The 26,325-nt window shown below is 37.7% G+C and overlaps 1 long non-coding RNA gene across 1 annotated transcript; it reads left to right on the top strand.

Annotated features, from left to right (window-relative positions):
* The first annotated feature begins 5,305 nt into the window (after positions 1–5,305).
* On the top strand, positions 5,306–25,236 carry LOC132117633 (uncharacterized). The gene is made up of 2 exons (XR_009425810.1): positions 5,306–5,688; positions 25,117–25,236. It is a non-coding gene; the product is annotated as an uncharacterized LOC132117633 (long non-coding RNA).
* The last annotated feature ends 1,089 nt before the right edge of the window (positions 25,237–26,325 follow it).

The following is a 26,325-nucleotide window of genomic DNA, read 5'->3' as shown; positions in this document are numbered from 1 at the left end:
TTTGTGATTTACTGATTTCTACACAAAATCATCCAAGATGTAGAACATTCTATGAAAACATAATCTTTATCTTTAATATTGACTGAGTAAGGCCATGTCAAAGATTGAAATCATAGTGAAATGAATGGCTGAAATCAAACTTTGATGCTTGTTATCTCATAATTTGGTGTTGAGACTTGAGACTGGATTTCACTGACAGGGTCACATATAGCTTACACTTTGTCCTTAGTTTTAAAGTAAAATTAAATTTATGCATTTAGCAGACGCTTTTATCCAAAGCGACTTACAGTGAATTCAGGCTATAATTTTTTACTTATCATGTGTTCCTGGGGAATCGAACCCCCAACCTTGCGCTTAATAACGCAATGCTCTACCAATTGAGCTACAGGAACAATACCATCACTTTTACCATCAGTTCAAGCACGAAAGGGGAACAGAGTCCAGTGTATCTAGGGAAACTTTCGTCTAGATACACAGAGCATCTCCCTGACATGGCTGCTTCAACACTAACTGCGGATACTGAAACCACGCCTTCTTTCTTTGCGTGAACATTTGGGTGGCGTTGCGCAAATATTCCACATAGTCTTAAATAGTCTTAAAAGTCTTAAAAAATAGTCTTAAAAAAGCAGAGTCTTAAATTTGATAAAGAATATCTCTTTGGATTTGAGACATTAGTCTTTGCAACATTACAGATCTTCTTTATGCACCAAGAACTTGTAACACTCAAGAGAAAGGAAAAATCATATAACCCCTTTAAGGTAAACGTATTTCATTGCATTTCATCTCTTCAGTGCATGGACCAGAGTTTGGTTTAGAAACCAAGGCTTGTGTTCAAAGAATATACTTATATAAAGTTTATTTTTCTTACCCCATTGGCACACCCATTGGGGTGGTGTTGGCGCAGTGGATAAGACACATGTCTTTGGTGTGAGAGACCCGGGTTCGAATCCACTGTGAGACACCAATGTGTCCCTGAGCAAGACACTTAACCCCTAGTTGCTCCAGAGGTGTGCGACCTCTGACATATGTAGCAATTGTAAGTCGCGTCGGATAAATGTAAATTTCTTTTCTGTTTTTACACATAAATGTAACAAATGAGGTTTATGCGTTAACAAACAGACAAAGAAATTGCCAAAGGATTAGGAAAAATAAACTTAATGTAAGATATATTCTCTTAAAAGTACCTTTGCTGCTAAAGGATAGGCAAATCCTCTTGTTGTAGGGATGTTTGAATATTTTTTACTGGAAATCAAGACAAAAACACTGGTTATTCGAATGATTTTCTGCAGTGTAGGGTTGTGTAAATGTGTGACAGCCTCCTGAATGAGTCAGCTGAAGCAGCATCTTGGCTCCTCTCTGAGGATGAACTTTCAGTTGAGTTTTGCTCTTCCGACTCATACACGGTTACTGCTGTGGATTTTAGGCATCTTATTGGCTCAATTCCCTGTGTGATGTTTGGTTTTGAATGAAGTTGGAAAGGGATAGTGTATGTTTGAGAGGCAGTCCAGTGGAAAAACTTTGAAGTGGACAGTCTCCAGCCAGCCTGTGGAGGGCCCGGTGAGAGAGCAATGAGCTGTGATCTGATCACCTTATGAAGAACCTGCTCATGCTGTGACGGCAGGAAGCGAACCCATGCTAGAGCCACAGGAGAACCTGATCTGGGTTCTTGGGGTCAGAGCGCCAGTGCCGTCGGAGACTGAGTGAACCGAATGATCTAAATGTGACCCAGTTACAGTGTAGCGCGGCAGAACACATAACAAGATTTGCAGAAGAGGCGAAACTAAAGTGTGCCATTATCTCAGTACATTAAATCTCACACACTGGTTTTGGTGCAATAACTTTAAAAGGCACAGAGCTGCATAACAGTAAACATTTATCAATATGAAATAAAGTTTAACTAGAATCATTGATTTTACTTTATTCGTAGCACATAAATTCATTTTTGCAAAACAATTTCCTTTCTATCCTTCCCCAGTGGGGTCTTCCCAAACCCCAACCGCTCTAGACTTCACATTAGACAACGTTCATGTTGTAGCCCAGGGGTTATAAAGTATTTGGATAACACAGACTCCCAAATATGATAATCCCTTTCCTAAAATATAAAGGAAGCTATGAAATTTTAACCATTTATACTGAGTGAGAAAAGTGTGAATATTACATAGACAACAAAATGTTTGTTTGATAAATTAAATATCTGTAAATTATCCATCTTATATCTCAAAACAAAAGTGAGCTTTACCTGTGAAGACACGATTCATTATCTACTGTAGGTAAATTACTAGAAGAATAACAAAGTGTATCAAATTCATAAAACTATTTGCGCTACAAACGAGCATTTATGTTTACGATACTTGATACTATATTAACAAATACCAGTTTGCAATATGAAGCAGCATAATGGCCTTTTTTTTAAGCTGAAATAACCATAAGTGACTCACACATGCAAGTTACAAATCACTCAGTCATTCGCTCTTACGTAAAAAAAAAAGAAAATATTTATTAATTACATGCTGATTTTTTTTCATGACTGTAAAAACTAGTGCTTTTTTAGAATGATGTAAATTAAATTAGGTTTCATCAAATTTGGTGAGTGTGAATATTAAGAAAAAGCCACTGCATTAAACAATCATGGCTTAAATGCTTATTAAGGCCTGTTTATACCAAGGAAAATAACTATAAAGATAACAATAAAGATATAGTTTTAAAAAAAGTTCTCAGTGTTGAAGAATAGCAGAGTCCATGCCACCACTGTAATGATAAAGGCACTGGGAAACAATATCATTGGAATCACTTTCAGATGGATTTATTTTCCAGCTGATGAATGATAAAAAAAAATGACCTCGAGAAAAAAGGGCAGACGAGCATGTGCTTAGAATAAACAGACAATATGGTCCGGTGGTGTGGACTCAGATATAGTTATCTTTATAGTGATCATTCTTGGTGTGAACAGCCCTTTATACAGTATATTGTCATGGAGCTTCATAGTTGCGGGAATCTACCAGCAGGGGATGAACTAGACCAGGGTTATTCAAATCTTGCCCTGGAGGGCCAGTGCACTGCAGAGTTTAGCTCCAACCCTGATCAAACACACCCGAGCCTGTTAATCAGTGTCTTTGGGATCATTAGAAAATCACAGGTATGTGTGTTTGATCAGGGTTGGAGCTAAACTCTGCAGTGCACTGGCCCTCCAGGGCAAGATTTGAATAACCCTGAACTAAACCATCCAAGCCAGCACAGTCTTGACTGCTTTGTTTCATTCGTGGGCCACCTTCCATTACAGTGACATCTCTAAATAAATCTGAAACAAATGCCCCCCATTGCTAATTTCCTAAGAAAAATAACAGATTTTAAATTGGTTTATTAAAGTTTTCGAACTTTTGACCTCTAGCACTGTGGTCAAAACATCATTGCTCTAGACCATGACGTCTAACTGAGGGCTAGAAAGAAGACTGGAATCATGTTTCGCCTGCAAATAAACTCTAAAACTTGTGTGCTAATCCTGCTGATAAATCTATGGCAAAGAAAGAGATCAGGAGAGAAAATAGAATGAGATGAGATGAGGCCGGCTGTCATTGGACGTTCGGACATGTCTTGTCACTTTTCATCACGTCTTATTTGAGTGTGTGTGTGTGTAGGCATGTCTGTGCCAATGACTTTGTGAGCTACTGTAAGTAAGAAAGGTGTTTGTACATCTACCAAACAATGAGTGTGTGGGCAAATACAAGTGTGTGTTTGTGTGATGTGTGTGAATGTGTGAAGGTGCGTGCATGCACGGGGCACATACACTGTGTGTTGTAGGTGTCTTGAGTGAACAGTCTGAGTGTTTGTTCATTGACAGCCAGCATGTGTGTGTATACGTAAGACTGTGGATGTCCGTCCGTCTGCCAAATTGAGTCATGTGTGTCTCGGTGCAAGTGTGTGTGTGTGTGTGTGTGTGTGTGCAGGGCCATTGCTATCCTTGTATGTCAAGTGTTACTGTGGGCTGTGATGACCTCACTGTTATTAACCTGCAGGAATGAGACGCACACAGCTGACATCACTCCTCTCTCTCCTTTTCTCACCCTCTTCCTCCTTCCCTACATCTACATCTTCAGACATGCAGATAACACATCAGACCTTTACATTCTGAGTCACCGGCTTAAGAGAGAAAAGAGGGACATTATTTATTTCTGTATTTTATGCTCTTCATTCAGCCATTCAAAGGGAAGATTTACCCAGAAACCTAAATCATTTACTCACCTTGTTGATTTTGTCTTGAGTTTACATTTACTTACTCTCATGTTGTCCCAAACCCATTATAGAAAGAAAGGCTTTCTTTTGTTTTAAGAATAATTATTATTATTTTATATATTCTAGAAAGACTTTTCAATTAAACTTGAGTCTGTAAAATGTGCTGTAAAGCTTAAAAAGATACAAAAACCCCATAAAAGTCCATGTGACTGATGCTCTATATCCCAAACAGTCTGAAATTTAAGTTTGCATTCACTGATAATGTTCCTCCAGTGGACTGTTAGGCGCTACAACCAAAACATTGAGTCAGTGCATTGAACTGAATCTGTCTGAATCATCTGGAACAAAAAGAACTGAATCATTCAGAGTGGATTTGTGAGCGCATGATTCCCTGAAAAGTTCTAACTCACATGAATCAGTTGTGTTTGAATCAGACATTGTTACTTTTCTTATACGCAGTGTTTAAAATTGAACAATGTTTTAAATTCTAGTCCGTCTCTCACATAAAGCTTTAGAAGATGAAACCTACAGGACCATTTGAATCATACGGACCACTGTTATGATACTTCTATGGTGCTTTTTCTCGCTTGAGTCCTCATTCACTTTCATTAGATTGAAAATATGGCTAGAATATTCTTTAAAAATTGATCTTTTGGGAATTAATTCATGGGTTTGGAACGATATGAGAGTGAGTAAATGATGACATAATTTTATTCAACAATGATCCCTTAATTCCTCTGCTGTCATTATTTTCTTAGATTCGTCTCTTTTTGTTTCTTTCTCCCTTATGGAACAAAAATATATTGCAGTATATTGGAAAATATCATGTAATATATTAGGTTTATATTCTTATATATATTTATTTTTTCCAATATATTGCAATATACTGAAAGCGGCAATCATTTGTATATTTTGCTATATATAATATAATATATGTATCATCAATATATTATTCAATGTATTCAAATATATAATATATTAGAAAATAAAAATGGAAAATAATATATTACAATGTATCACAATATATTTTAAGAAATATATTGGTAAATATATTTTCCTTTCGTAAGGGCTGTCTCACTCTTTTCCCCATAAGCCTTCCCGTTTATCCTTATCTTCCTGAAGGAGCAGAAATTCACAACTGTCTGGTGTCTAACATACAAACACACGCGCTGCAACCACAATCCTCTCTTGAGAGGAAGAAAAAAACAGAAACACAACAGAGAAGCAAACTGATGCCTCAGATATTTCCTTCCCTGTGTTCAATTAAACATTCTCCCATCTGCCACTTTGGGTTGTTTGAGTCCCTCTGAAATATTGAAAGTAGTTGTTAATGTTATTGTTTCTTCTGACTCTGTTTGAACCTGTTGGATAAATCGCTCTGGAATGTGTGTATTATTAACATCTGAAATGTGTTGTGCATGTGTGTGTGTGTGTGTGTGTGTGTGTTTGTGTGCGTGTGTGTGTGTGTGTGTGTGTGTGTGTGTGTGTGTGTGTGTGTGTGTGTGTGTGTGTGTGTGGGTTTTTGTGATTTACGAGGACATTTTATATGAATACACGCCACACTACGAGGACATTTTGGATTATGAGGACAGTGTCAGTGTCCTCATAATTCAGACAACGTAGAAGTGCTTCTACATGTGGGAGGAGCTCAAATTCAAATTTTCTCCAAAAGTCCTTATAGTTCACAATCATCGGACTTTGTGTTAAGAGTGTGTATCGGAACTGCGCTCCTGCAGGTGGGTCTTGGTACTGCACCTCCTCATTAATATTCACACTTGTGAATGGAATCGCGGGTTTTGATTGGCTGAAAGGTGAGAAGTCCTTGTAAATTCGGGTTTTGTCTAACCACTGTGTTTTAGCCATTCACACAAAGGACAATAACGATAAAGATATGTTTGTAAAATAGATCTAAATATAAAGGAATAACAAAGTCCACACCACAACTATAAAAATAAAAACACAGAGAAGCAATATCATTGGAATCATTTTCCTACCCTCCCCCACCTCCGACCGAGTCTCTTCCGGCTGAGATAATCAGCAAGTCACCCTGAAGACACTTAAGGTAAGATTGATGATAAAACTCAATAAACAATAAAACAGTATATTATATTAGTTAACGTTATAAAACAGACAAACAGCTTTGGTCACGTTTGTAAGCTTTTATCTAGCGTTTCCTCACAAAATATAAGGAGTATAAGGATATATAAGGAATTAACTATTGACTTTCTAACGTTAGTCTGACAAATAAACAAGCAATAACTAAACCGCTTGTATTATGTATGTTTTGGGTTTAAAAGTTAATGGCTAATGGTTAAATAACTCATGATGCCAGATTGAGATCATATTTATTTTGCTATCTGGGCAGTTCAGTGTTGTGATAATGGGGTTAATCTATGAAAGGCCTAATGGACAAATATTGTAGTGTTTGATGTAGTAAATTGGAGTTTACTGCAGTATGTTAGTATAATAGTGATTACTACACTTTGTTAATGCACTTCAGTATCCTGTAATATTAGTGAATTGATAAACCATAGTATTATTTAATTTTTACTATGGTAAGTTTAAAAAAACCTATTGTATCTAGGATTATTACTCTAGTTTACTATAGTACAGAAGTCTACTACATGTATTTTTCATATGGGAATGGTGAACTTGAGGTTTTTCAGGGCACACAGCTGTTTAGTTGTAAACTATTTGTGTGTCTGATCAGATCCTTTTAATAGAGCTCCGGGGGCTGACGTCATGCAATCTAAACTCCGCCATTTTGGCAGTCAACCAGGAGAGCACCAGAGCGGCTTTTGCGTTATCGATAGCGGTCGGGTCGAATAATAATTCAAAACAATTACTATTTCAACATGGTGGACAGCTGCTGTGTGCCTGGATTCCAGAACAGGTGGAGGAAAGCATTTAAAAGCATTTTAAATGCTTATGGAAAGTGTATGAAATTATTTTTTTTTATGTTCAGTCACAATTGTGACCGGTGGGATAATGTGTAAACTAATATCAGTTTATATATATATATATATATATATATATATATATAATATATCAATCAGATACATTATCCCACCGGTTTATGATTGGACATAAACTCACATTTTCACACACTGTCCATAAACATAAAAAAAAAACAGGCTTTTGTAGGCCTTTAAAGAGTCTCCGGAATAGGCCGAGGAAAAGTTAATGAAGTAACGTTAGTTATATAACGTTATATCAGGATACTGCAGTTCAGGAAAGCTATAAGTTCCTTTATCAATACACATGAAAAGCACCCCGGGGGCATTATAGGGATCTGTTATGTTTAATCTATTAAGTTTTGCTATGTACAGGTCTATATCTTTTTAATTAAAGTGCGCAGTGAACTCTGTTGCCTTAAAACTCATGCTGCCGTCATCCGTTCACGCTCGTCTCGTACGGCCTCTTTACTGCCAAAATGGCGGTGTAAACAGAATAGGTCACGTGGCGTCCGGAGCTCTATTGTTTACAGTTCTTTGTGAAGGTTATTCCTGTAATAGTACAGTAAGGGTAATCGGTGTTGTTTTATCAGACCTGCTGTTAGTTTTAACCTTGCTGTAGGTGTCTGTAGAGGTTTCATATACTGTATACAGGTCATTCTCAAAAAATTAGCATATTGTGATAAAGTTCATTATTTTCCATAATGTAATGATAAAAATTACACTTTCATATATTTGATTTATTGCACACCAACTGAAATATTTCAGGTTTTTTATTGTTTTAATACTGATGATTTTGGCATACAGCTCATGAAAACCCAAAATTCCTATCTCAAAAAATTAGCATATTTCATCCGACCAATAAAAGAAAAGTGTTTTTAATAAAAAAAAAAAGTCAACCTTCAAATAATTATGTTCAGTTATGCACTCAATACTTGGTCGGGAATCCTTTTGCAGAAATGACTGCTTCAATGCGGCGTGGCATGGAGGCAATCAGCCTGTGGCACTGCTGAGGTGTTATGGAGGCCCAGGATGCTTCGATAGCGGCCTTAAGCTCATCCAGAGTGTTGGGTTTTGCGTCTCTCAACTTTCTCTTCACAATATCCCACAGATTCTCTATGGGGTTCAGGTCAGGAGAGTTGGCAGGCCAATTGAGCACAGTAATACCATGGTCAGTAAACCATTTACCAGTGGTTTTGGCACTGTGAGCAGGTGCCAGGTCGTGCTGAAAAACAAAATCTTCATCTCCATAAAGCTTTTCAGCAGATGGAAGCATGAAGTGCTCCAAAATCTCCTGATAGCTAGCTGCATTGACCCTGCCCTTGATAAAACACAGTGGACCAACACCAGCAGCTGACATAGCACCCCAGACCATCACTGACTCTGGGTACTTGACACTGGACTTCAGGCATTTTGGCATTTGCTTCTCCCCAGTCTTCCTCCAGACTCTGGCACCTTGATTTCCGAATGACATGCAAAATTTGAGCAACAGTCCAGTGCTGCTTCTCTGTAGCCCAGGTCAGGCGCTTCTGCCGCAGTTTCTGGTTCAAAAGTGGCTTGACCAGGGGAATGCGGCACCTGTAGCCCAGTTCCTGCACACGCCTGTGCACGGTGGCTCTGGATGTTTCTACTCCAGACTCAGTCCACTGCTTCCGCAGGTCCCCCAAGGTCTGGAATCGGTCCTTCTCCACAATCTTCCTCAGGGTCCGGTCACCTCTTCTCGTTGTGCAGCGTTTTTTGCCACACTTTTTCCTTCCCACAGACTTCCCACTGAGGTGCCTTGATACAGCACTCTGGGAACAGCCTGTTCGTTCAGAAATTTCTTTCTGTGTCTTACCCTCTTGCTTGAGGGTGTCAATGATGGCCTTCTGGAGAGCAGTCAGGTCGGCAGTCTTACCCATGATTGCGGTTTTGAGTAATGAACCAGGCTCAGAGTTTTTAAATGCCTCAGGAATCTTTTGCAGGTGTTTAGAGTTAATTAGTTGATTCAGATGATTAGGTTAATAGCTCGTTTAGAGAACCTTTTCATGAAATGCAAATTTTTTGAGATAGGAATTTTGGTTTTCATGAGCTGTATGCCAAAATCATCAGTATTAAAACAATAAAAGACCTGAAATATTTCAGTTGGTGTGCAATGAATCTAAAATATATGAAAGTTTAATTTTTATCATTACATTATGGAAAATAATGAACTTTATCACAATATGCTAATTTTTTGAGAAGGACCTGTAAAAGTCTGATAGCCATAATCATAATGTTTCTCTTTAGTGACAGTCACAGTGTAGTTGAGAAGGAGAAAAGCAGCATGTTTCAGATTGTTAAAAATACTAAACACATTTGTAAGGTCTAAGATGCTTTCCTGTTTCACTGACCTGCAAGTAGTACATAATGATCCCTATTGTTTATATTTAAGCCCTCTACAGCAAATAAAAGTATAAACTCATTGTTGATTAGGTCAGTGATGTCTAAAAAAAACATATAATTATTATAATTTCATCAAGTGACCAAATACATCATCTGGCTTTTGCAGGAAATGGCAGGAACAAGGTCCCGGAGGGCCAAACTAAAACCAAAGGATGAAGCTGCATATTTTTCATCCATGCTCAAAGATAAGGATGGATTTGAAATAAAATACATAAATTCATTTAAAGGTGAGTAACACAATTGTCTATGTTTTAAGTATTGTTTTAACTTCTACCCTGACTGATCTGCTCTTGGTTAGGTCGAGGAGTGTTCAGCTGTCGCCACTTTCAAAAGGGAGATTTCCTCATTGAATATCGAGGGGAAATCATATCTAAAAAAGAATATGAAAGAAGGCACAGAGTATACCATGCTGCACTTGAAGTTTTTTTATTTGAATTTCGTTGTGATGGAAAACAGTTGTGGTATGTATAAACTTTGCATTTCCTGATGCAGCAGTGGTAAACTAGAATTAACTTTTTATTATTATTATTATTATTCTGTGAAACTTTCCTATTGTATGATTCAGTCAATATTACACCGTGGAGATAGCACTATGTTCTTGCTGTTTCAGGGTTGATGCTGCCAGAGAAGATGCTTCTTTAGGGAGAATCGTCAATGATGATCATGTGAACCCCAACAGCAAAATGAAAACAATCAGAGTGGACGGAAAGCCCCATCTGTGCTTATTTGCAGTAAAGGACATAAGTCCTGGGGAAGAGATAACGTATAACTATGGAGATTCTGACTGGCCATGGAGAACAAAGGTATTAACAGATTGAAATAATCCTTTTACTTTAATTTAAAGACACAGTTTACAGTTACATGTGGAGAAGTGTTAGTATTTGATTTTGAACCCACACAGGTTTGTTCTGAGGTTGTACAAATTGATTTCTTTAAAATTTTCATAAAAAGTGTTTTATAACGTAGTATAGTTGACCTTTTGTCAATCTGATTACACAAATCTTTCATATTTCACAGGTTTGTTCTGAGACCGAACAACAGGTGCATGCTTTGGTCAGCTGTGCAGCAGGAGATGGGTCAAAGGAGGTAAGTGTGTGTTTCTAATGCTCAACAGGTAGTTAAATCTCCATTAACTTTGGTAAGATGATGCAAAATCCTTATAAACTATTGATTTCTTTAAAATTTCCATAAAAAGTGTTTTATAGCATAGTATAGTTGACCTTTTGTCAATCTGATTACACAAATCTTTCATATTTCACAGGTTTGTTCTGAGATTGAACAACAGGTGCATGCTTTGGTCAGCTGTGCAGCAAGAGATGGGTCAAAGGAGGTAAGTGTGTGTTTCTAATGCTCAACAGGTAGTTAAATCTCCATTAACTTTGGTAAGATGATGCAAAATCCTTATAAACTATTGATGTCTTTAAAATTTCCATAAAAAGTGTTTTATAACGTAGTATAGTTGACCTTTTGTCAATCTGATTACACAAATCTTTCATATTTCACAGGTTTGTTCTGAGATTGAACAACAGGTGCATGCTTTGGTCAGCTGTGCAGCAGGAGATGGGTCAAAGGAGGTAAGTGTGTGTTTCTAATGCTCAACAGGTAGTTAAATCTCCATTAACTTTGGTAAGATGATGCAAAATCCTTATAAACTATTGATTTCTTTAAAATTTCCATAAAAAGTGTTTTATAGCATAGTATAGTTGACCTTTTGTCAATCTGATTACACAAATCTTTCATATTTCACAGGTTTGTTCTGAGATTGAACAACAGGTGCATGCTTTGGTCAGCTGTGCAGCAAGAGATGGGTCAAAGGAGGTAAGTGTGTGTTTCTAATGCTCAACAGGTAGTTAAATCTCCATTAACTTTGGTAAGATGATGCAAAATCCTTATAAACTATTGATGTCTTTAAAATTTCCATAAAAAGTGTTTTATAACGTAGTATAGTTGACCTTTTGTCAATCTGATTACACAAATCTTTCATATTTCACAGGTTTGTTCTGAGATTGAACAACAGGTGCATGCTTTGGTCAGCTGTGCAGCAAGAGATGGGTCAAAGGAGGTAAGTGTGTGTTTCTAATGCTCAACAGGTAGTTAAATCTCCATTAACTTTGGTAAGATGATGCAAAATCCTTATAAACTATTGATTTCTTTAAAATTTCCATAAAAAGTGTTTTATAGCATAGTATAGTTGACCTTTTGTCAATCTGATTACACAAATCTTTCATATTTCACAGGTTTGTTCTGAGATTGAACAACAGGTGCATGCTTTGGTCAGCTGTGCAGCAAGAGATGGGTCAAAGGAGGTAAGTGTGTGTTTCTAATGCTCAACAGGTAGTTAAATCTCCATCAACTTTGGTAAGATGATGTAGAATCATTACCTTAGCATTACAGACGATTAGGACTGTGTGCTGCAATGAATTCTCACATGCCCTGATTGTTTGATCTAAGAATTCACTTGTATTATGTCATTTTCACATTAGTTGTTTTGGATACTCAAAGCATCACCATGTACTGCCGTGTTATCCAAATTTAATGTTCAGTACTCAAACCTTTTCAGATCTCAACAACGTCTGATTCTCAGCTGACATGTCATGACAACACTCAACAGGTAATGTACTTTCCATTAAAAATGAGCATTTAATAAGCATTTATTTCTTAAATGTTCTTTAGTTGGCAACAACAGTGATTTTTAATTACAAACTTAAAGAATTAAAAAAGATAGTGATAGGCTGATGATACACAGGACAACATTCTGAGCAATCTTGCCAGGCAACTTTTTTTGAACAATGTTGCTTGGGCACTTTCCCAACTGAGAATGGGTAAAAAAAAAATTTTTCAGACTTTAAATCAGTCATGGAACCTGTGTCTCTTCTGGTTGCCCACTGATGCCAACATTAACCCAAGTTGCCCCGCAACGTTGCTCATAAAGTTGCCCCATGTATCATCAGTCATAGGAATTGTTTAATTTACAATGGTATATGGATGATGGTTCATTCTAAACTAGCATGTGTATCATATGTTGTATGTCCCCATACTTACTGCTTTTGTCATTTTGTGGGGGATGGGTAGAAGTTCAGGGTGTGTTTTGTCAAACTGCACAATGGTTTGTGTGTCGTATGTCCCCCATACTTACTGCTTTTGTCATGTTGTGGGGGATGGGTATAAGTTCAGTGTGTGTTTTGTCAAACTGCACCATGGTTTGTGTATCGTAAGTCCCCCATACTTACTGCTTTTGTCATGTTGTGGGGGATGGGTAGAAGTTCAGGGTGTGTTTTGTCAAACTGCACAATGGTTTGTGTATCGTATGTCCCCCATACTTACTGCTTTTGTCGTATGTCCCCATACTTACTGCTTTTGTCATGTTGTGGGGGATGGGTAGAAGTTCAGGGTGTGTTTTGTCAAACTGCACAATGGTTTGTGTATCATATGTCCCCCATACTTACTGCTTTTGTCGTATGTCCCCATACTTACTGCTTTTGTCATGTTGTGGGGGATGGGTAGAAGTTCAGGGTGTGTTTTGTCAAACTGCACCATGGTTTGTGTATCGTATGTCCCCCATACTTACTGCTTTTGTCGTATGTCCCCATACTTACTGCTTTTGTCATGTTGTGGGGGATGGGTAGAAGTTCAGTGTGTGTTTTGTCAAACTGCACAATGGTTTGTGTATCGTATGTCCCCCATACTTACTGCTTTTGTCGTATGTCCCCATACTTACTGCTTTTGTCATGTTGTGGGGGATGGGTAGAAGTTCAGTGTGTGTTTTGTCAAACTGCACCATGGTTTGTGTATCGTATGTCCCCCATACTTACTGCTTTTGTCGTATGTCCCCATACTTACTGCTTTTGTCATGTTGTGGGGGATGGGTAGAAGTTCAGGGTGTGTTTTGTCAAACTGCACCATGGTTTGTGTATCGTATGTCCCCCATACTTACTGCTTTTGTCGTATGTCCCCATACTTACTGCTTTTGTCATGTTGTGGGGGATGGGTAGAAGTTCAGTGTGTGTTTTGTCAAACTGCACAATGGTTTGTGTATCGTATGTCCCCCATACTTACTGCTTTTGTCGTATGTCCCCATACTTACTGCTTTTGTCATGTTGTGGGGGATGGGTAGAAGTTCAGTGTGTGTTTTGTCAAACTGCACCATGGTTTGTGTATCGTATGTCCCCCATACTTACTGCTTTTGTCGTATGTCCCCATACTTACTGCTTTTGTCATGTTGTGGGGGATGGGTAGAAGTTCAGGGTGTGTTTTGTCAAACTGCACCATGGTTTGTGTATCGTATGTCCCCCATACTTACTGCTTTTGTCATGTTGTGGGGGATGGGTAGAAGTTCAGGGTGTGTTTTGTCAAACTGCACCATGGTTTGTGAATCGTATGTCCCCCATACTTACTGCTTTTGTCGTATGTCCCCATACTTACTGCTTTTGTCATGTTGTGGGGGATGGGTAGAAGTTCAGGGTGTGTTTTGTCAAACTGCACCATGGTTTGTGTATCGTATGTCCCCCATACTTACTGCTTTTGTCATGTTGTGGGGGATGGGTAGAAGTTCAGTGTGTGTTTTGTCAAACTGCACCATGGTTTGTGTATCGTATGTCCCCCATACTTACTGCTTTTGTCATGTTGTGGGGGATGGGTAGAAGTTCAGTGTGTGTTTTGTCAAACTGCACAATGGTTTGTGTATCGTAAGTCCCCCATACTTACTGCTTTTGTCATACTACAGTGCAGTACATTTGTGATATACATTTTGTTATTTGTGAAATTAAAATAACTTGTTCAAACCTTAGCCCTATGTCTTAAAGGTGCCATATAATGAAAAACCTTGAAATTTACCTTGGCATTGTTGAATAATATGGAAAGATAAAACTGTTTCTAAATCATTTTTGCCCTTACCTAAGCCACATACCTTCTGTATAGATATCAGAGACCAATTTAAATATTGTATTAATGCATTATATTGTGCCTTTAACACCTAACTATAGTAATACAGTATAATTTCCTCTAATCAATTATAACTTTTTTTTTTCAACAGAACTGTAAACATGTCATAATATCTACAGTACTATCAAGCTTGAATAAATGTGATTGCTGTAGTGGTCCTTATTCCGCTTTTAAGTGGGCTGGTGTGAGATGTAAGGGTAAGTATTTTGTTCAGACAATTTTAATACTTTTAAAAATGCTTTACCATTGAAACCCTAAAACTGTGTAATCTTGACGTTCTAAATGCATCTTTAAATTAGCTTGAAAAAGTTAACTTTTCATTCTTTCTTTCTGTCTTGCTCAGTCTGTCTGCCTGTGTAATTGTGTAATCGATTCATATTTATATTAGTCTTCTCCTTTCTCTGTTCTCTTCCATCTTATAGCCACACTTTCAAACACACTGATCATCTATCACTGCTTTATCTATCACTTTTTAAAGCATCTTTTCTTAAATCACCTTTTATTCAAATGAAACCAACCTTGTTTATTATATGCTCAATCTAGTTTGTTCCCGCTTCTGGCATAAAACTTGCTACGAGAAAAATGTGAAGCCCAAACCTGACCCCTCAACATCCGTAAGTATGATTTATTAAATAGTCAGATATGTTTTATTTTTCAGCAATTTTCTTCCTTAGAACTAAACTTTCTGAGTATGTACAAAAGATATGTTTACTATTTCAGGATTCCGAAGTAGAATTTTCCAGTGAGAACATGTCGGATGAGGACTATGTACCTAATTCTGTCTCAGAAGGTTCAGACGTAAGCATAGCGCCTCCAGAAAAACTCTTAAACATTAAAAATACTGAAGTGTTCTGCATCAAATCTACTGCAGAAATTCAAAATGGCAGACCATGCCAAGAAAGTGTCATAGGTTCACTCCCAAAAGTTCCAGTCTGCACAGCACAGCTTGAAATGCCTAGTAGGAAAGCCATACAAGTACAAATATCGAAAGTTCACAGCGATGGCAATACTGAAAGCACTGTTGAGGATATCACAGGCACAGGGGAAGATCCATCTTTACAATCTTCAAATATATCCTCTTCAGTAAGCAAGAAGAATTACTGCTACATTTGTGGAAAACCGCAGTCAAAATTTACACGCCACTTAAAAGTCCATGAGAATTCAAACGTCGATGTTGCTCGGGCTTTGGCTCTACCAAAACATTCCAAAGAGCGTCAAAAACTTCTGAACAAACTGCGGAACAAAGGAAACTATGAACACAATGCAGATGTTTTAGCGAATGGGACTGGATTGTTAAAACTCAGACGTAAGCCAAAGAAAAGATATGATTCAAAAGATTATGTGCACTGTATGTATTGCCATGCAATGTTTCTCCGAAGGGATCTCTGGAGACACGTTCGAAATTGTCTTTCCAAACCAGTGGAAGATCAGGCAGAGCCAGGAAGAACTAGGGTCTTGTCTTTGGCAACAATGTCTAATGCAGCCCTCTGCCAACAAATATCACAAGGTGTTTGGAAACTGCTAACTGTGATGAAAGACGATGACATCTCTGCTGCTGTGCGGAGTGACTTTTGCATTCTTCAGCTGGCCCAGTCATTTTACAATAAACATGGGCAAGATCCCACTAAATTTGACTATATTCGACAGAAGCTCCGGGAAGTTGGAAGACTTCTGCTGATTCTGAGAAAGGAATTTTCTGTACAGACTCTTGAAGATGCTGTGAGACCTGAAAATTTCAATGTGGTTATCCAGGCTGTCAAAAAGGTATCTGGGTTTGATGATGTAAAACACTCATTCCAGACTCCAAGCCTTGCCCTTAAGTTGGGCCACTCACTGAATAAGATATGTGACATTGTACATTGCCGAGCTCTAATGGCAGAAGATGGTGAGGGGATAAAGTCAACCCAAGCATTCAAAAAGCTGTATGATGCTAAATGGTCTGAACTCGTTTCCCACACAGCTTTGACCACCTTGAATGAGGGGCGCTTTAACAAGCCGTCTACCCTCCCTTTCACAGAGGATGTACAACTTCTTCACCAGCATCTTGAAAAGGTTGTTGATTTAGGTTCTGAGAACTTGAAACAGATGCCATCAGCACAAGTCTATGGCGACCTATGCAAAGCAACTCTTGCAAAAATAATTGTGTTCAACCGGCGACGTGGAGGAGAGGTTGCAAAAATGCAACTCAAAGGTTTTCTAGAGAGGGATACAGCTCCCCTACACAAAGATGTTGCTGTTGGGCTAACAAAGTTTGAACAAAAACTTTGTACACATTTTAGTCGGGTGGAACTTAGGGGTAAAAGAGGGCGAAAAGTGGCAGTTTTGCTGTCACCAGACATGGTTGATGCCTTAACCCTCCTCATAAGCAGAAGAAGGGAATGTGGAGTCCCTGAGGAAAACCAATTCCTGTTTGCTCGACCAAGCTGTTTGAGTTGTTATAGAGGACAAGACTGTCTGAGGATCTATGCACACGAGTGTGGTGCACAAAACCCGGAACTCCTCCGGTCGACCCAACTGCGCAAACATGTGGCAACTTTGTCGCAGGTGCTTAACCTGAAAAACCACGAGTTGGACCAAGTTGCGGACTTCTTGGGCCACGATATTCGTGTGCACAGAGAATATTATCGACTTCCGGAGGCTACAACCCAGCTGGCCAAGATTTCAAAGTTACTCCTCGCTATGGAGAAAGATTCTCTTTCAAATCTCCACGGCAAAACCCTAGAAGAAATTGAAATTGAAGGTAATGCTACTAAAGTTGTTACAAATGACATTTTGAAGTTAACTAAGTATATTCATATCCTAAAGATAATCCCTAACGTAGATCTTAATGTAATGTTCACCAGATATTAGAGTTATCACTATGTCTTCTATTTTTACTCTAACATTAGCAATGTTAAGCTTACTTGATACTCAATTTTTTTTTTAGACAAGTTAGACTTTTCTGATTCGGAACATAGTGAAGACAGTGATGCTGAGGAGGCGCATCCACAGACACAAACAGAAACAGGTAAAAGCACATAAACATACAAACATCAAATCAGTAAAGTCAGTGTAAGAAGTGCACCATATGATGCACCAAAACATTATACAGTAGTTCAGAGATGTCACAGAAGCATAATTCATATAGACCAAGCGCCGCTGCTGTTTGTTATAGCATTTTATTTTTCTATTCACAGATACTGATCCTGCCTTAGGAGGCCCATCTAAAGGTATGACAATACTAAAACTTTAACTTCAAACCCACATGTGTATATATACTTTTGAAACCAAAATGACTGTTAGAAATGTTTAAAATGCAGTTTAGGTTGCTTTTGATTGCTTAAATTATAACATTGTGTAAATGATGCAAGTTTTTGGGGAGCACTTTACAGTAGGGGTACATGAATTACCATGAATTAATGCATAAATTAATGAAGAATTATGAATTACTTCATCCATTAATATCTCAATTATCAGGAACTAGCATGAGTTCAAAATCTTTTATTCATGACCTCATAGATGAAAAACACCTTAAGACATTCACTAAGATGAGTACATCATCATGATTAATAGGTTATTATGCATGATCTTGATGTTTTCTTTTTCACAGAAAACAAGATTTTTAATATCCATTATGGATAAAGCTATGCTTTTGGTACATGTACTAAAACATTTGTTTTCTCAAATAAGATTACTTGAATTATTATAATAATATATACAAAAATCTGCATTGCCTCATGCATGCATACAGGTTAGAACAGTATATCAGTAACAGTAATTAATGTGAGAACTAATGTTTTTCATTAATTATGATGAGTTATCAAGCACGTATACAGTATGTCTTCTTCATAGCAGCCTGCATGTAAATGGACAGACCCCCAACACTGGCCAATCACAGCACAGAGTATGTGAATTCTGTTGACATCCAAATACAGTAGTCATCATTAACTAAGCATTAATTTCTTATGACCTCATCGTGTGTGAACCCTCAAGTAAAGTGGTAACTTGGTCTTCTGGAAATACTGATAAACAGTGTGTTATTAAAGCGATAGTTCACCCAGAAATGAAAATGTGAGGTTCAACTGCTAATCCCTAGGAGTCAGTGATGTAGATGACTTTGTTTCTTCAGTAGAACTCAAAGATTTTTAACTCAAACCGCTGCAGTCTTTCAGTCATATCCCTGATAGCGCACGTACATCTAGAAGATGTCTATTTGACGTCTGCATTTACATCTGCAAGATGTATTATTTAGGTTATTTGCTCATCTGCAATACGTCTATTGGATGTCTCTTTTTAGATGTCACATAGACGTCTGTTAGATGTCTTTAAGATGTTTATAATTTAGAATGTATGTAAAACTGACATCTGAAAGAAAGTTTTTAGACAGCGGATGTTTCCAGATCAAGAGATCTTTAACAGACATCTTGCAGACTTGCGTGTGTCATCTGGGATATAATGGCAGTCAATGGGTCCCAAACATGCACAGACTAAACCAAATACATGCTCTGGCATAGTAGTATTCTATCTTGTGTATAGGTCACTTATTTGTTTATACAGTGCAGAGTGATTGTGGTCACTACAGCTAATCAGAATGGTAATTACTTGTGCTTATCCTGATTGTTGCAACCGAATTTTGTTTAACCGTTGTATTCACAATCTCTGCACTGTGTAAACAATGAGTGACATATACAGTCTGTATTTGGATGTAAGACTACTGTATTTGGATTTACATTTACATTTAGTAATTTGAAAGGAAAAGTAGAGAGGTAGGTCTGTAGTTCTCTACAAGTGATGTGTTAAGTGTTGATTTTTTCAGCAGTTGAGTTACCAGAGCCTGCTTGAATGCAGTAGGAAAAGTGCCAGTATGGAGGGATGAGTTGATGATGTGTGTGAGAGCTGGTAGAAGTGTGTGAGATATGGCTTGTAGAAGGTGTGAGGGGATGGGGTCAAGAGGGCAGGTGGTAGGATGACTGGAGAGGAGAAGTGTAGATACTTTTTCCTCGGTTAGCGGAGAGAAGGAGGGGAGAGGGTGATTGGCTGTGAAAGGGGTCGGTCTGTGCTCCTGTGTGTGAGGAGCTGAGAACTGACTGCTGATAGTTGTTGTCTTGTTGGTGAAGAAGTTCGCAAAATCGTCAGCAGTTAAAGAGGAGGTGGGTGGTGGTGGTGGAGGAGGACAGAATAGAGAGTTGAATGTCTTGAAGAGTGATCGTGTGTTGGAGGAGCTGTTGATCTTGTTGTGGAAGTAGGAAGATTTTGCAGCATGAACATCAACGGAAAAGGAAGAGAGGAGAGATTGATACATACTCAGGTCAGATGTGTCTTTTGATTTGCGCCATTTCCTCTCCATTGCCCTGAGTTCGGTCCGGTGTTCACGAAGAACCTCAGACAACCAGGGGTTAGAGGGAGTAGCGTGTGCTGGCCTGGAGGAAAGAGGGCAGATATTGTCTAGAGAAGAGGTTAGAGTGGAGCATAAGGTGTCCGTTGCGGTATTCACATCCAGAGATGAGAATTGTGGGGGTGAGGGAAGAGAAAATGACACGGCAGATGAAAGATGGGCGAGAGAAAGTGAGCGCAGGTTTCGCCTGAAAGTGACTGGTGGTGGGGTTGGTGGTGCAGGGGCAGAGAGTTGTAGACTGAAAGTGATGAGGAAATGATCTGAAACATGGAGAGGTCTCACCAAGATGTTGTCTGTGATGCAGTTGCGTGTGTAAACCAGATCCAGTTGGTTGCCTGATTTGTGAGTGCCTGTGGTGATGAATTGTTTGAGATGTCAACAAATTTTGCACACTGTGCTGTGATTGGCCAGTGTTGCGCTCTGTCCATATTCCTACAGGCTACTATGAAGAAGACATGAACATGCTTGATACCTCATCTTTAATGAAAAACATGAGTTCTGACATTAATTGATATACTCTTCTAGCCTGTATGCATGCATGAGGTAATATTTATTATTTTTCTATATTCCTTTTAATAATTCAAGTAGTCTTACATGCACAAAATGTTTTTTTGTATTTTGAATCATGTGCCATGACTATAGGTTTATCTACAATGTATAGTAAATACCTTGTTTTTTGTGAACAATGAAAACATCATGATCATGCATAATAAACATAAATCATGATGATGTACTTGTCTTAATGTCTTAGGCTATGTTCACACTTAGTGTCTTTTTTGACAAGAAAAAGTTGACAATGCCGTTTTTTTAGCAAAAAAGAAAACGCTGGCAGCGTTCGGTTCTTTTGTTGCTATAACAACAGCTGCAACAGTAGCCTAGTGCTGTGTGATGCAAAAAATGTCGAGAAAGAGAAAGTTGGCTCTTGCGTTGGCTTTTGAAGTTACCGGGGAGGAGAATGTCGGTTCACAAAGACGTTTGTGGGTGCACGACATTATACGGGAAAGGAAACGCGAAAGGAAAAAGACGCCGGCGGTGGCGTCTAAAAAAGCGCTCAGGACTTTTTTGAAAAAACGGTTTACTCCATAGGGTTATAATGTAGAACAGACGCTGGTAGTTCGAAAAAAGACGCTAAGTGTGAACATAACCTTAAGGTGTTTTTCATCCATGAAGTCATGAATGAAAGACTTTGAGCTTGTGTTAGTTCCTGATAATTCATGAGATTCACACTTGCCATAAAGTGTTACCATGTTTTGAATATGTATTTATTTATTTATTTTTAAAGCTCATTGCATGAAGGACAAATATCACAGCAGGAGGGAGGAGCATGAACAACCTGGTAAAAGCACACAATCATATAAAGAAAGAACACTGTACTAGGGAATTCTCTAGATCAATCATTTTAGCTGGTTTTATAGTAAAGGAGGATTTTTTGCTAGAGATTTACAGTTTCCACTTAAATGTGTAGAATAATTTATGAAATGTTTGAGTATGTTCCATCAGAACCTTTATTCTGAGCCATTCTATTCATACCACAGGAATGAAGAAAGCTAGGCGGCCTGTTGTGAACCCTACAGGCACCTCAGATGGTATGAGCATCTACCTCACTCAGCCAGCATATCCATTAAGGTTTGATTCAATTCATGCAGACCAAGCAATACTACTGTTTGTTATAGTGTTTTATTTGTCTATTCACAGATATTGAGACTTCCTTTGGAGGCTCATCTCAAGGTATGATGAGAATACTACTAGTATAATGAGAACTACTTATCTATATTGGCCTGTCATGATAACTTTTTGTTGGTCGATATATTGCCCCTTAAAATAATTGTGATAAGTGATATTATTGTCATTTTAAGACCATTTTATGCCAGTGAATGTAAAATAATAATATAACAGCATAATAATGCAAGAAGGCCACACACTTTCAATTAATAAACAAACATTTAATTCATAAATGATTTAGATCATGAAAATTAAGTGTCCAAATATTAGATACCTTAAAAAACTTGAATAATAGTAAAAAAAATTAATAATAATAGTAAATCCACATTTTCTTACAAATAGAAAAAAGACAAATGGACGAAGAACTGTTATGGAGATTTTTCCATCTACAGATTTTTCCTTTTTTTATGTTTTATGTTATGTTTTATGTTATTGTGTTTTTTATGTAAATATAAATGGTGATGTATTGCATTGGCAAAAATTGAGATCATGTACATTTATTGTGCGATAAGTCGATATATTGATTATCGTGACAGGGTGGGATGCAGCGATTATAGATTTTGGCTGTACGATTATAGTCTGAGGAATAATCACGGTTTCACAGTTATCACAGTAATTATTATTCATTAATTCATTTCAAAACACTATTAGTTAAAACAAATAATAGTCCATTTCCAGTCCTGTAATAATTTTACACTGAAAATATATAACAGAATAATGAATAAATAAATAAAAATAAGAATAAAAAATAATAGTATTTGTCTATATAAAATCTTAGCTAAATATTAGCTAAGTATTTCCCTATTAAAGAGGACAAATGTAGTTAAATGCACTTTAAGTTGTGATCAACTATATTACAAAATTGTTTGGTATTTTCATTTTTTTTGGACCAGAGTAGAAACATTGAAAATAAAAAAGCTCTAACTGGCTTTTGACTTAACAATATAGCCTCCTTTTGAAAATGAATAATGCAGTACGGTGAAAATAAATAAAAAGAAACACATCTCTGGTATTGAATATTAGCAAGCTATACATATCCTTTTGGAACAAAACAAGGAGTCAAAAGCTGCAGGACCCACATACAACATGGCCCTCAAATTGCACACTTATCTTCAGTCCTTTCTGTTCATATTATAGTGCAGAAATGTAAGCATGTTCACATTCTCAGTGCTCAGTCTTGACCTCTGAACTTTAAGCTAGCGCACAGTTGGAAAAACTTTTAGTTGCAGCAGTTTTATTCCGTGCAGAAGAAACGCTGTGTTGAGAAGCCTTAACGATTAATTAACCGTGACGAATTAAAGCACGGTTAATAGTGAAATCAGTTTATCGTTGCATCCCTAGTGACAGGCCTAAATCTATATTAGGAAATAAGCAACCATGTAGTCAGGTCTTTAATTTTATTCTTTTATTTACAATTTGATATTTGATGTATGAGGAATGTAACATTGGGCCAACAGTTAAAACCAATTTTACTCTTACGGATTAGTGACCTATACAACAAGACTTGACTAAAGACAAGGGTTGGTAAGAGTGTGGCTGGTTGGGAGAAGAGGGAGAGGAGCTCTGGCCATCATAGTGTTCAACCCAGGGTTCAGGAACCTGTTTTCCTCTTTTGTAGGGAATCATGAAAATTCTGCTGAAAAAAATCTGGATGATGCTAAAAGGAAGCAGAAACAAGCCTGGTCTCCAACTGAAATTGCAGCAGTACAGAGGCATTTCCGCGACCACATAGCAAGGGGTAAACTCGCCACTAAAATTGAATGCCAGCAGTGCAAGAATGCTGAGCATCCAGCTTTGGCTACTCGCACGCTCCAAAACATTAGGGATTTTGTCAGGAATCGCGGCTTAACCCTAAAAAAGAAACAGTCTCATTAGGTGTTTTTGTTTTTTACTTTTTGTTTATATGTAAGCAGAATATTCTTCTGCTGTTAAAGTTTGTTCATGGATTCAGTATGCTTTCAGCAATGTTTAGTTTAGCTGTTATGCTTAGGAACAGTTAAAATATTTAAGTTGTTCTCTTTACACTTACAGTAAGAGCGTTTGTTTTTTCATTACACACAGTACACACAGGATGTTTCTTGATACACAAAATGATCTTGTGATGTAAAATATTAAGGGCAACTACAGTAATTTTGCTGTAAACAAGAACAAAATAAACTTTGCTCTTTGTTCACAGAATGTGCATACTGTTATGTCTGCACCGCTTGTTTGAATGTTGTTTCTTCGCTTAAATATGATCACCCACTCTCGGTTTTTCTGCAAACAACCGGCTAGATTTACATTATGTGTATAGATAGACAGACAGACAGACAGACAGACAGACAATCCCTTATGTCACTCCCAAATAGTACATCCTTGAATACACACTATAAAAGGTAAGGTAGCATATTTACAGCACTATACAAAAATATTTTACACACTTGCAAAATGCGTGCACCATGTTCTGAGTCTGATCATTGGTCCTCAAATATCAGGTATGTCCCTTTAATACACAGTATTTACTATTGTGTATGTGTTAAACCATTAGTCCTCATATATCAGGTATGTCCCTTTAATACACAGTCTTTACTATTGTGTATGTGTTAAGCCATTAGTCCTCATATATCAGGTATGTCCCTTTAATACACAGTCTTTACTATTGTGTATGTGTTAAGCCATTAGTCCTCATATATCAGGTATGTCCCTTTAATACACAGTCTTTACTATTGTGTATGTGTTAAGCCATTAGTCCTCATATATCAGGTATGTCCCTTTAATACACAGTCTTTACTATTGTGTATGTGTTAAACCATTAGTCCTCATATATCAGGTATGTCCCTTTAATACACAGTCTTTACTATTGTGTATGTGTTAAGCCATTAGTCCTCATATATCAGGTATGTCCCTTTAATACACAGTCTTTACTATTGTGTATGTGTTAAGCCATTAGTCCTCATATATCAGGTATGTCCCTTTAATACACAGTCTTTACTATTGTGTATGTGTTAAACCATTAGTCCTCATATATCAGGTATGTCCCTTTAATACACAGTCTTTACTATTGTGTATGTGTTAAGCCATTAGTCCTCATATATCAGGTATGTCCCTTTAATACACTCAAATGACACTTTTGTGTGTTGTATATCTAGTGTCCTCAGAAATCACTTTAGTCCTTATAATAACGTTTTGTGTCATAGGTGGGGCTTGTGTATCAAATTATAAATTGTCCTCATAATTGTGTATATTTTCAGGTTGTTACATTATAGATTGTGTTTTGTGTAAACAAACTTTAAAGTGAAATCTGTGTTGTATGGGTCAAAATAGATTTTTTGATCTTCACCACATCTCTGTACAGCAAGTGGAAAGGGGTGTCCCCCTAATACACCAACACACCTGTTTGGGCTGCAGTGTCCTGGTAATTCACAAAAACCAGTATGTGTGTGTGTGTGTGTGTGTGTGTGTGTGTGTGTGTGTGCGTGTGTGTGTGTGGAGGAGGGCAGATTCGTTCTGCTGTAATGATTCTGTGCCAAATCTTTTTCAGACCATTCAATCTCTGTTCATGTGCCATACTGATAAATTTATGGAATAAAAAGATGTTCTTTTTTCACAAAATGAGTATTGAACTGTGGGTGGTTATTTTGGATGTTTTTCATGACAAACACAGGATCAGACAAACAAGAAATGCAAAATGGTGGACATGAGAACATGAGTGTGTTGTGTATGTCTGCTTGTGTGAATTTAGACGTACATTTTAAAGTCAAAATGATTTTAATTCAGTGAACATACGTATTTCTCAGTGAAACAAAAAAAAAAGTAGAGTGGGACTTTGATTGGATTATAAAATGGAGGGAGGACTTAGAAGTAAAAACTTGATGACATTAGCCAAAAAGTTACATAAGACGCCGAGCAAGTCATCTGATTTAGACTTCTCAGATGGAACAACATGCACTTCTGTATCACACACATTAAGATCATTTAGACAGTTAATAGGGTTCATTTTGATGTCATGTTGTCATTAAACACCTGACTCAGTGATTCGTGTGAGTTTATGGGTGTGTCCTGGATCAATGTATGTGATTATGTCAATGTGTTATTGTTGCTTTGACACTAGAGCTGTGACTTGATAGCTGCAGGGTGTTTAGGTTGACCCCGATGGCTGACCTCCGCCTGCGCTGTGTGTGTGTGTGTGTACATGTGTCTCTCTGGGCTGATGTTTAGCCTGCAGTCTACACGCCTCCTGTGCTGGGTGAGGGTTAGCTACGGGGTCAGCGTCTGAATACTTCTGACTCAGGGTTACAATTATTGGCTAACCTAAGGGTGTGCGTGTTAGTCTGTGTGTGAGGGTGACATTGTGATTGTGTTCCTTGCGTCCATTTGTGTTTCGCATATAAGATACACAAACAAGGGACGTGCAGGACGTGCGGAGCGGGGTTGTGCTCGGTGTGCTTCTATGTAAAGGTTTCGGCTGACGTTTCATTCTACCCCAGTGGAGGCGTTTTCTCATTGCGTGACTAAAAGCATGCGTGTCTTTATAAAGGGATACATGGAAAAGGTCAACACAAGCACAACCGCCCAAAAAAGTAGTTTAATCACAACAGTTATGCAAGATTGTGTATAATATTAAATACAAAATATATAATATATAAATTGCTTATATTTTGTTTTTAAACTATAAAATATATAAGTTGATTATAGTTTGTT

This window comes from Carassius carassius, chromosome 1 (genome assembly GCF_963082965.1).
Source record: "Carassius carassius chromosome 1, fCarCar2.1, whole genome shotgun sequence".
NCBI classification, from domain to species: Eukaryota; Metazoa; Chordata; class Actinopteri; order Cypriniformes; family Cyprinidae; genus Carassius; species Carassius carassius.
This window is presented reverse-complemented; position numbering and strand designations above follow the sequence as displayed.